General features: G+C 43.9%; 1 pseudogene; it reads left to right on the forward strand.

Moving 5' to 3' along the window:
* Positions 1-10125, forward strand: part of LOC120318241 — a 30311-nt pseudogene extending 20186 nt beyond the window's left edge.
* Positions 10126-12439: the final 2314 nt, after the last annotated feature.

Below are 12439 nucleotides of genomic sequence, written 5' to 3' on the forward strand. Positions count from 1 at the left end.
CGCGACCCTTTTGGGGGTCGAACGACGCTTTCACAGGGGTTGCCTAAGACCATTGGAAAACACATATTTCCAATGGTCTTAGAAACCGAGACATCGCTCCTCTATCCGGCTGCCGCTGCCGCACTCCTCCTCCGCCGGCTCCTCCGCCTCCAGGCACCCTTCTCCGACACCGCCTGCTCCTGCTGCCGCAGCGCCATCGCGCACACCCTCAACGCTGCCCTGGGCTGGCTCAGCAGCCGGTCTGAGCCGAGCCGGGTCTGGGCCGCTGCTGGCACTGCTGCTGGGCTGCTCCGCCGCTGCCGCCGCTGCTGGCTAAGCTGAGCTGCAGTGCCGAGCCGGTCTCCACACCTCCTGGTTGCCCGGCCGCGCTCCGCCCCCAGCCACTCTCCGCGCCGCGCGGGAGCCTCCCCCACGCCGCCCGGCCAGCCTCCCTCGCCATCGGAGGCCACCTCAGCCCTCTGGCACCCAGCGCGGCCTTGGGGCTGCCAGGCAGGAGCGGCTCCTTCCCGGCTCGCCAGGCTCCGGGCCTTGGAAGTGGCCAGGGGGCGGGGAAGAGGACGAGGCGGCAGCGATGCCCGCATGTACATCGGAGGCCAGCCAGCCGGGCCAGGAGGGGAGAAGTGGTGCCTTCCGAGCGGGAGCTGGCGCTCCAGCCATGCCCCTCTTGCGTGCGATGGGCTGCGCGGCGTGGAAAGGGGCTCACGCGACCCCACCGGTGCGATGGTGCTCAGTAGGCTGGAGGGGCGGGCAGGTTCCAGGGGGGCGGCTGGGAGAGGGCAAGAGGTGCCGGGATGAGGATGGGGGGCTCCAGGTTGGTGGGTATGAGAGGGCAGCCGGCGGCTCCGAGGCACGTGGATCCTCCGTGCAGCTTCCGAGGCCCCGGATGTGCCGCCGCTTGGCTCTCCACCAGGCTCTCCGCCAAAGCCTCCCCCCCCTCCCTGGGCAATTGTGCGGAGCTCCTTGTGTGTCCTTGGCAGTGCCTCCCCCCTTCAATCTCCTTCCTTCTCCATCTCCTTCCTTTCCCCTTCAATATCCTTCCTTTCCCCTTCAATCTTCCTTCCATCTCCATCCCTTCCCCTTCAATCTCTCTCTCCTTCCTTCCTTCCCACTTCAGTCTCCTTCGTTCTCCATCTCCTTGCTTTCCCCTTCAATCTTCCTTCCTTCCTTCCTTCCATCTCCATCTCCATCCCTTCCCCTTCAATCTCTCTCTCCTTCCTTCCTTCCCACTTCAGTCTCCTTCGTTCTCCATCTCCTTGCTTTCCCCTTCAATCTTCCTTCCTTCCTTCCTTCCTTCCTTCCTTCCTTCCTTCCTTCCTTCCTTCCTTCCTTCCTTCCTTCTCCATCTCCATCCCTTCCCCTTCAATCTCTCTCTCCTTCCTTCCTTCCCCATTCAATCTCCTTCCTTGTCCATCTCCTTCCTTTCCCCTTCAATCTCCTTCCTTTCCCCTTCAATCTTCCTTCCATCTCCATCCCTTCCCCTTCAATCTCTCTCCTTCCTTCCTTTCCCCTTCAATCTCCTTCCTTTCCCCTTCAATCTTCCTTCCATCTCCATCCCTTCCCCTTCAATCTCTCTCTCCTCCTTCCTTCCCCCTTCAATCTCTTTCCTTCTCCATCTTCTTCCTTTCCCCTTCAATCTCCTTCCTTCTCCATCTCCTTCCTTTCCCCTTCAATCTTCCTTCCTTCCTTCCCCTTCCCTCCCTCCCAACATTTTTGAGCAAGGAAGAGTAAGCTTCTCCAGCGAGCATTGCTATATTGTTTGTGTGATTAATCACTATGCTTTAATTATGTTCAATTCGTAACAATGAAAATACACCCTGCATATCAGATATTTACATTACGATTCATAACAGTAGCAAAATTACAGTTATGAAGTAGCAACGAAAATAATTTTATGGTTGGGGGTCACCACAACATGAGGAACTGTATTAAAGGGTCGCGGCATTAGGAAGGTTGAGAACCACTGTTCTAGAGTTCAATGTATAAAATTGCTATTTCTAAGCAATATAAATTTGACATCCGGTCATTGAACATTCATGCTCAGCTTAGCCCAGGGGTAGGCAACCCAAAACACTCAAAGAGCCACTTGGACCCGTTTCCCACCAAAAACAAAACACCGGGAGCCGCAAAACCCTTTTGATATCTAAAATGAAGATAACACTGCATATATCCTTTTTTACCTTTATTATAGGTGTGTGTGTGTTTGTGTGTGTGTGTTTGTGTGTGTGTGTTTGTGTGTGTGCATATATGTGTATATGTATATGTGTGTGTGTGTGTGTGTGTGTATATATATATATATATATACACATATATATATATATATATATATATATGTTTTCTGAGGTTTTCGCGGGTATTTGTATGTAGATCTTTGGTTGTTCGGGTTTTCTCCCGCGTAAAATTGGAAGTGTCTTGGCGACGTTTCGACGAAGTCCCATTCGTCATCTTCAGGCTGGTGTTTTCAGCTTCTTGCTTTGAGCAGCAAGGTTGTTCGCTGACGAACAACACCTAAAACCCGAACTACACACTCTCACCAATGTACTAACATCCAATGGATTCCATAAAAATAAGATTACAAACCTAATCCAAAAAGAAACCCCCACTAAAATCCAGGACAAAGAACAAGAAAATGGCAAAGCCCTCCTCCCATACATAAAAGGCACCACAGACAGAATCAGTAAGATCCTCCATAAACACAACATCAAAACAGCATTCTACACAAACAGAAAAATATCCACCATCCTTAGAAACCCCAAAGATAAAATTGAATTAGAAAATCAAGGAGTATACGAAATCCCATGCACCACTTGTCCCACCACATACATTGGACAAACCAACAGAAGAATAAGTGCACGCATTGAAGAACATAAGAACTCAGTCAAAAAAGAGGAACCAACATCTTCCCTGGTCCAACACCTTAAAGCCACAGGACACGAAATTGACTTTAAAAATACCAGAACCATGCCAAAAGTGAACATTTTAATAACAGAATAATCAGAGAAGCCATCGAGATAGAAAAACGCCCACACAGCATGAACAAGCGAGATGATACCTCCCGCCTATCAGCCATTTGGAAACCCGCCCTTATTGACAAACGACTCCCTAACACAAAAAATGATACCAGACCCACACTCACAAAAACCACACAGGATGTCACCACCACACATCCACGCAAAAAACAAACCCAAAGCCACACCGATGATGAGGCACGACCACAAACCAGAAGCCAGACCACAGCTGCATCATTAGCCACTTTAAACCCCTCCAATCCAAACATGAAGCAAACTGACACCCTCCATGAAGAGGAGGCACGACCACGAACGAGAAGCCAAAAAATAGCAAGGCAGCCCAAAATCTTAAACCCCTCTGCAACTCAGACTAACCTGAGCACAACCAAACAGAACACTCCCCCAGCCAATCAGAGCACAGCCAAGCCCCTAACCATTCAGAACACACCTCCACCCAATCAGAACACAGCCAAGCTCCCACCCAATCAGTTCATACCCCCACTGGCAGTTAAAAGGAAGAAACAGCTAAGACCACACATTGCTGCTCAAAGCACGAAGCTGAAAACACCAGCCTGAAGATGACGAATGAGACTTCGTCGAAACGTTGCCAAGACACTTCCAAAGAATAAAGAGAGAACTGGTATAGCTATTTCGAGTTCCGTTAACTCTCTTCAGCCAGACTTACTCTTCTGAGATTCGAACCTGGGCTTATCTGCATGTTAGGCAGCTGTTATAACCTCTAAGCCACAGGCTCTCTCCCACTCTGTTAGCTATCAGGAGAGAGACAGGGGGAGGAGACTTTACCTTGAATGAGCACCCTGTCAGCCCAAATATGGGAGAAAGAAATCTTCTTTCTTTTTCTTTTCTTTTGCCTATATCAGCTCAATCTAGAGCCATCCACAAGCAGCAGTCGCCAACTGCGACATCATTTTACATTTTTAGGTTGCTAACAAAGCATAAAGAGAGAACTGGTATAGCTATTTCGAGTTCCGTTAACTCTCTTCAGCCAGACATATATATATATATATATATATATATATATATATATATATATATATATATATATATATATATATATATAGTGACCAACTGTCCTCCTTTAGGGAGGACAGTCCTCCTTTTGTAAGTTCTGTCCTCCCTTGAAAAGTGTCCTCCTACATGTCCTCCTTTTCGATATTTTCTGCAGGACTTTTTTTTCCTCATAGAACGCTTAGAATGGCATTCTGGCACCTTTTTTTGATGTTTTTTTTTTTCAAGTTTTGCATGAGCTGTGCTACTCCCGCTATTGGCTTTCGAAAGCCAATAGGAATTGCTGCTGAGCGCGCCAAAACACCCGTCTGGCAAACTTTGCACATGCAGATTGACTGTATTATTGTTGCAATGAATAAAATGTTTCTTTTATTTATGATATTTTTTTTCTTCATTTTATTTGTGTCCTCCTTTTCATTGTAAAAAAGGTGGTCACCTTAATATATATATACATACACATACATACATACATACACAAACACACATACACATACAGGTAAAAAAAGGATATATGCAGTGTTATCTTCATTTTAGATGTCAAAAGGGTCTCTCTCTCTGTCTCTCTCCCTCCCTCCCTCTCTATCTGCCCTTGGTCTGCCACTCCTCTTCTCTCTCTCTCTCTCTCTCTCTCTCTCTCTCTCTCTCTCCCTCCCTCCCTCCCTCCCTCCCCCCTCTCTTTCTCCCCCCCCCCTCTCCTATCTGCTGCTCACTTGGCAAGCTTCAAGCTGTTCTCCAAGAAGCTCAGGGGTAGGCAACCTCGTCTCTTTTATGACTCATGGACTTCAACTCCCAGAATTCCTGAGTCAGCCTAGCTGGGCTAGCTAGCTCTCTCCTGCCCTTCCTGCTTCCTGCTTCCTGCAGAGATGCAGCAAAGGGAGGAGCTCCGCCCAGTAAGCTTTTCAGCTCATCGGAGAACACTGTGAGTGCACTCTCTTTTACACATACACACGCACACACACACACACACACACACACAAACACAAACAGAGAGAGAGAGAGAGAGAAGCGCAATTGCCTCTCTCTGTCTCTGTTTCTCTCTGCAAAGGCAGAGGAGGCTGGGAGCCACAGGGGAAGGCTCAAAGAGCTGCATGCGGCTCCGGAGCCACAGGTTGCCGACCTGTGGCTTAGCCTATCCTCTCTCTTCTGAGGGGATCCTTTGTGAGATGCTTTCTCCTCCTGCTTTGCCATCAGATTTCATTGACCAGACAGTTCTGAGCATTGGGGCTGTTCCTTCTGTCTCCCAGGGTCATTCTCACATACCATTACAAAAAAATCCTTATTTTGCCTTTTGAAATCATCTTTGAGACAACTGTGATCTGGTGATTGAGAATCTCCATGGATACTAAGTGGATTTAAGATCCAACTACCAAGTGACCAAGAAAACTATTGTAGTTTGCTATGCTGAAAGGCATTCCAAATATCTCCAACTAGATCCAATGTGCTTCAATTATATCATCAGCCAAAAGTGGTGAGATCTCATTCTGAATTCTGCAGAAGATGCCCATTTTCTTCACTGGATCTCTCTCCTAGAATTAATGGAAGAAAACCCTCAAATTATTCTTGGGATTATCTGTTAATAACAAAACTTGTTTTCTTGTTCAGGATGTTGTGTCTTTTGAGGAAGTGGCTGTGTATTTCTCCAAGGAGGAGTGGTCTCAGCTGGACCCTGCCCAAAAAGCGCTTCACGGAGAAGTCATGCTGGAGAATTCCAGGAATCTGGCTTCTCTGGGTAAGAATCCCTGTCTGTGCTCAGAAACATAGAGAAGTCATAGGGTGGGGGGCTTAGATATTATTTTTGATTTAAAAAAATCACTTATCTATAACATACCGTTATTTTTTATAAATAATAAAGGTAGCGGACATACCCAATATTCCTTCCTCCTGCTGTTTTCCCTACAACTACAACCTTGTGACCGGGGTTGAGCTGAGTGAGACTGACCCAAAGTCACCCAGCCAGCATTCATGCCTAAGGCAGAACTAGTACTCCCAGTCACCCAGTTTCTAGCCTGGTGCCTTAACCGTTTGATCAAACTGAATTTATGGAAGAATGAAATTTATTGGAAAAAAAATGAAAAACTGCCTTGCCTTCCTTTTTATATAAAGGAAATGTTTTTTAAAAAATGCTTTCTGCTCATAAAATACAAAATATTCATTTCCATGCCATAGGAGATATTAGTCACAATGTGAGGGACAGGCTGCATGCAGGGATGGTGTGGCCTCTCTTGAGCAAGGTCCTGCCCACTAGGGATTCAGTATCCACTCCTGCACCTGGTCACTGGCTCCCCGATGGTTGTGAGCTGCTATAAGCAGGACTGGATGCCATCTAGGAATTCCCCTTGGCTTTCAAATATTCTTCCTTGCAGACAAGAGATGAGACTTTCATTGAAGTTCGGACTGGGTGGATATGTTGCTAACCCAGCATGATACAGTATTCAGTGCATTTAGGAAGTACGTGGAACTATGGAGTAGTCCCAGGTCAAAGATTAGATCAGGAAGAAAAGGTTTGATTGTTTCCCTATTCTTGCTACAATTTTCATTTTTCTTTTTCAAGGTTTTAATGGGCAAGAAAATAAAAATTGCAAGGAAGAATGCCAAATAATCCATTCAAAAGAGGGAAAAGGGAAGCTTTTAGATCAGATACAGCCAAAAAGTGATGAAACAAATAAATCACAAGGTGGAATGAAAAAAGACATTCCGAGGATCAGTTGGCTTCATAACCATAAAAGCATTGATATGACAGAAGAACCATATAAATGCATAGAGTGTGGAAAGACATTTACTTGTAGCAGTAATCTTAATTCCCACAACAGGATCCACACAGGAGAGAAGCCATATCAATGCCTGGAATGTGGAAAGACCTTTACTTGTAGCAGTAGTCTCAATTCCCATAAAAGGATTCACACTGGAGAGAAGCCACATCAGTGCCTGGAATGTGGAAAGACCTTTATCTATAGCAGTCGTCTCAATTACCATAAGAGGATCCACAGTGGAGAGAGGCCACATCAATGCCTAGAATGTGGAAAGACCTTTACTTGTAGTAGTCGTCTCAATTCCCATAAGAGGATCCACACTGGAGAGAAGCCATATCAGTGCCTGAAATGTGGAAAGACCTTTACTTATAGCAGTAGTCTCAATTCCCATAAGAGGATCCACACTGGAGAGAAGCCATATCAATGCATGGAATGTGGAAAGACCCTCACTTGTAGCACTAGCCTCAATAACCATAAGAGGATCCACACTGGAGAGAAGCCATATCAATGCCTGGAATGTGGAAAGACCTTTACTTGTAGGAGTAATCTTAATTCCCATAAAAAGACACATTTAGAAGAGAAACCATATAGCTGCAAGGATTGTGGAAAGACCTTCTGTAATAATTTCTCTCTTAGAAGTCATAAAGGGACTCACAAAAGAGAAAGACCATATCAATGCATTGAGTGTGGAAAGAGCTTTACTTGTGCCACTCATCTTAATACCCATAAGATGAAGCACACAAGAGAGAAGCCATATAATTGTGTGGAGTGCGGAAAGGCCTTCGGTTATTCTAAGTCTCTTATAATCCATCAACGGATTCACAAAGGAGAAAGACCTTATAAATGCATGGAGTGTGGAAAGAGCTTTACTTGTAGCAGTAGTCTCAATTCCCATAAGAGGATCCACACTGGAGAGAAGCCATATCAATGCCTAGAGTGTGGAAAGACTTTTACTTATAGCAGTCGTCTCAATTCCCATAAGAGGATCCACACTGGAGAGAAGCCATATCAATGCCTGGAATGTGGAAAGACTTTCTCTTATAATTACTCTCTTACAATGCATCATAGGAATCACAAAGGAAAAGGTCCTTATAAATGCATGGAGTGTGGAAAGAGCTTTACTCGTACCGATCATTTTAATTCCCATAAGATGATCCACACAGGAGAGAAACCATATCGTTGTATGGAGTGTGGAAAGACCTTTACTTATAGCAGTAGTCTTAATTCCCATAAGAGACTCCACACTGGAGATAACGCATATCAGTGCCTGGAATGTGGAAAGACCTTTACTTGTAGCAGTCGTCTCAATTCCCATAAGAGGATCCACACTGGAGAGAAGCCATATCAATGCCTGGAATGTGGAAAGACCTTTACTTGTAGCAGTAGTCTCAATTCCCATAAGAGGATTCACACTGGAGAGAAGCCATATCAGTGCCTGGAATGTGGAAAGACCTTTACTTGTAGCACTAGCCTCAATTCCCATAAGAGGATGCACACTGGAGAGAAGCCTTATCAATGCATGGAATGTGGAAAGACCTTTACTTATAGCAGTCATCTCAATTCCCATAAGAGGATCCACACTGGAGAGAAGCCATATCAGTGCCAGGAATGTGGAAAGACCTTTACTTGTAGCCGTAATCTCAATTCCCATAAGAGACTCCACACTGGAGACAACACATATCAATGCCTGGACTGTAGAAAGATCTTTACTGGTAGCAGTAGTCTGAATTACCATAAGAGGATCCACACTGGAGAGAAGCCATATCAATGCCTGGAATGTGGAAAGACCTTTACTTATAGCCGTAATCTCAATTCCCATAAGAGGATCCACACTGGAGAGAAGCCGTATCAATGCCTGGAATGTGGAAAGACTTTCTCTTATAATTACTCTCTTACAATGCATCAGAAGAATCACAAAGGAAAAAGACCTTATAAATGCATGGAATGTGGAAAGACCTTTACTTGTAGCAGTAATCTCAATTCCCATAGGAGGATCCATACTGGAGAGAAGCCATATCAATGCCTGGAATGTGGAAAGACTTTCTCTTATAATTACACTCTTAAAATCCATCGTAGGAATCACAACGGAAAAAGACCTTAAAAATGCATGGTGTGTGGAAAGAGCTTTACTAGTACCGATCATCTTAATTCCCATAAGATGATCCACACAGGAGAGAAGCCATATCGTTTTATGGAGTGTGGAAAGACCTTTACCTATAGCAGTAGTCTTAATTCCCATAAGACGGTCCACATAGGAGAGATGCCATATAAATGTGTGGAATGTGGAAAGGGTTTTAGGTGGAATTATGCTCTTATCTTCCACAAAAGAAGCCACACGGGAGAAGCCATATCAATGCATGGAGTGTGGGAAGAGCTTTGCCTGGAGTTCCACCCTTTCTTGGCATAGAAGGATCCATACACGGGAGAAACCATATCAATAAAAGAAGTGTGAGAAGAACTTTGAAAGAAAAATTTAAAAACTGCACAGGTTTCCTTTTTTGTATAGAAAATGGATTTCTTTCACAATGCTTTCTGCTGATAAAATACAAAATACTCATTTCCATGCCACAGAAGATATTAACAGGAATCTGAGGGGAGGGTTGCATACAGGAATGGTACGGCCTCTCTTCTTCCCCCTCAAGAATGGGCCTCTTATGGCAATCTTGGTAAAATGTTCTCTGATAGCTTTTTGGTTTTTTATTATTCTTTGTGATTCGCTTTGCGTTTCATGTTCAAGAGACTAACTGTTAAGAATCAAGCAATGTTTTTTTAATGGGCAGCTTTCTGTGCCTATTCCCCCCCCCCATTTTTATAAATGCAGAGGAGATTGTCATCAAGGAAGTGGCAGCTCTCTCTAAAAATTGGAAAAACAAGAACAGGAGAAGACAGCAGCAAAGAAGGGGTAAGCGAGCAGAGATTTTGAATAGACTAAGGAAAAATGGAATAAAAACCTCTTCCTTCACTCTTTTGCTAATGATGGATGAAATACTTCTTTTAAACGGATGCAACTCTGATTTTTACTACTCAGCCGCCCTCTGCTTCACTGAAACCTGGCTAAATGAGTCAATTGATAACAGCTGGCATTTCCCAGGATTTCAGATACAGAGGGAGGACAGAATTGCAGAAACATCCAGTAAAAAGAAAGGAAGGGCGTCTCTGCTTTTATATCAACAACCGATGATGTAAAAAATGTAACCTCACTATAGAAATTCTGTGATGTGGACTTAGAGACGTTGATTATCAGTTGCAAACCATTTTATTCTCCACGAGAGTTTTCCTCATTCATTCTATTTGCAATGTATATTCCTCCAAAACTTGAATAAACAATGCTTTACAAACTCTAGCTGACTTGATTATGTGGGCTGAAGACAGAAACGCAGATTCGCTCCTTATTGTGTTAGGAGATTTCAACGGTGCTTAACATAAGCCAAGACCTACCAAGATACTTTCAGCATGTCAATTGTCTTACTAGAGGCAAGAATACTTTAGGGGACCCTCCAACTCCTTGCCCTGCGAAGACCACTGCCTCCCCATCCCATTAAATGGGCCTGCTAGAGAGCTTAGGCTAGAAGGGCAATACTGCACTCTTTCTCTTGGTCCCTTTAGCCTCAGTCTTGGATCGACCCACATATACTCTGTTTGCTACCTCCAGGAGGTTTTCTATCATATCAGATGAGGCGCCATCCAATTTTTGCAACTAGCTCCTGATATGAAGTGCTCTGGCTGATAAAAAACATGTTCATCAGACAGTGGTTTTCTGAGACTTCCACATTCAAGTCACTATACCTCCAAAAGGCCTGATAAAAATGTTCAAGGAAGTCAGATGGACATCATATATATATCCTATATTTTTTTGTTTTGGAGTATTAAGTTTGCAAGGCAATGACAACTAGATCTTGAAATGCCTTCAAGTGTTCCTAATGTGGGCTGTCATACCTATCAATAGACCATTTAGGGTCAGTTTTTGGAAAAGGGGTCTTTCTCTCGGGTCATTCCATGTCAAGTGATCTGATTTTAGCAAAGTGCCCTGCTTTACTATCACGAATTTTGATGAAATTTTGTGTGAACATGCACACATGTCCCAAATGAACATTGGTAAAGTGTTACATTTGCCGATGCAATACTTGCGGAGATATAATCATTTGTTTGACCCCATATCACAGCCTTCTACAGTATGACTCTGAGATTCCAGCAACTTTGAGACATAATATCTCTGGCAATATTTGTTGAGAGAAACAAAACTTGGCCATCTTGTACAACTTTTTGTGCTCTATTAAATAAAATAATAAACACATTCTTGTGAGCGATCTCCAATTCCCAAAAGCGACACTAAAGAACATGGCACGTAAATTCAATAATAAGCGATTGTTGGAATTTGGCAGTTCATACGAACAGTAAGGACTTCTGCTTGGGAACCATATAAGATACCCACTTTAGGCTTGGGAATCTAGGATAAGCTGCCCAATCGTCTTGGGAACCGGACAGATACCCACGCAAGGCTTTGGAACCTCGAGGAAGAAACCAAACTACAGGCTTGGGATCCTGAACCAAGAAACCCACCCGTGGCTGATATTGCACAGCTATCGGGCATGCCCCCTATGGCAATGGGGTTGCTGGTTCAAGTGCCTGAACTGGTAGTGACAATGTCACCATGGACCAATGCAATATAACAGTAGTAATGATGTTTATATAAAACAAACAAGACAAAAAAATAATAGAATACATATGAAGTTGCCATAGCAATGTCCTCAACTTTGTCCATATTTTTAGGGCTTTATACATCAGGGATGAAAAACCAACCCTACTTTTTAGGGGGTTTGAAACATGCTCTTTCTAATGAGAATGATTTAACAGAGTTTCTAGAACAGTAGTTCTCAACCTTTCTAATGCCGTGACCCCATAATACAGTTCCCCATGTTGTGGTGACCCCCAAGTGGGTGTGGCCACTAATAAGAGGGAGTAGGACAGCTAGGGAAAAGGGAAAAAAATGGCAGACAGCATGGTTTGGCGACCCCCGTGAAATGGTCATTCGACCCCAAATGGGGTCCCGATCCACAGGTTGAGAACCACTGTTCTAGAAGGTCTTTTTTTGTAAAAGCAGACTGAAAATACCCTATTTTGGTGTTTTTACAAAAAAACGTCAATTTACACTCAATTTGTAAACTATTGGAAAGCAGTAGGAGAATGAAAATTTATATTTGAAAACCTTGTGTTGCTAAGTTATTACACGCAAAGTTTCACGTTTATCATACCTTTCCTTCCAGAGATATAAAAAGCCAAACTTTAAACTTTTTTTTGAGCCGCAATATTTTCGGCCAACTTTGCTCCAAATTATCTAGATGGAGATCGCTCATGAGAATGTGTTTATTATTTTGTTTAATAGAGCACAAAAAGTTGTACAAGATGGCCAAGTTTTGTTTCTCTCAACAAAATATTGCCGGAGATATTATGTCTCAAAGTTGCTGGAATCTCAGAGTCATACTGTAGAAGGCTGCGGTATGGGGTCAAACAAATGACTATATCTCCACAAGCATTGCACTGGCAAATGTAACACTTTACCAATGTTCATCGGGGACATGTGTGCATGTTCACACAAAATTTCATCAAAATCCGTGATGGTCAAGCAGGGACCCCCAGACCACTTGACATGGAATG

This window comes from Crotalus tigris, unplaced genomic scaffold, assembly GCF_016545835.1.
Source record: "Crotalus tigris isolate CLP2741 ecotype Arizona unplaced genomic scaffold, ASM1654583v1 scf7180000020145.1122116, whole genome shotgun sequence".
NCBI lineage: Eukaryota > Metazoa > Chordata > Lepidosauria > Squamata > Viperidae > Crotalus > Crotalus tigris.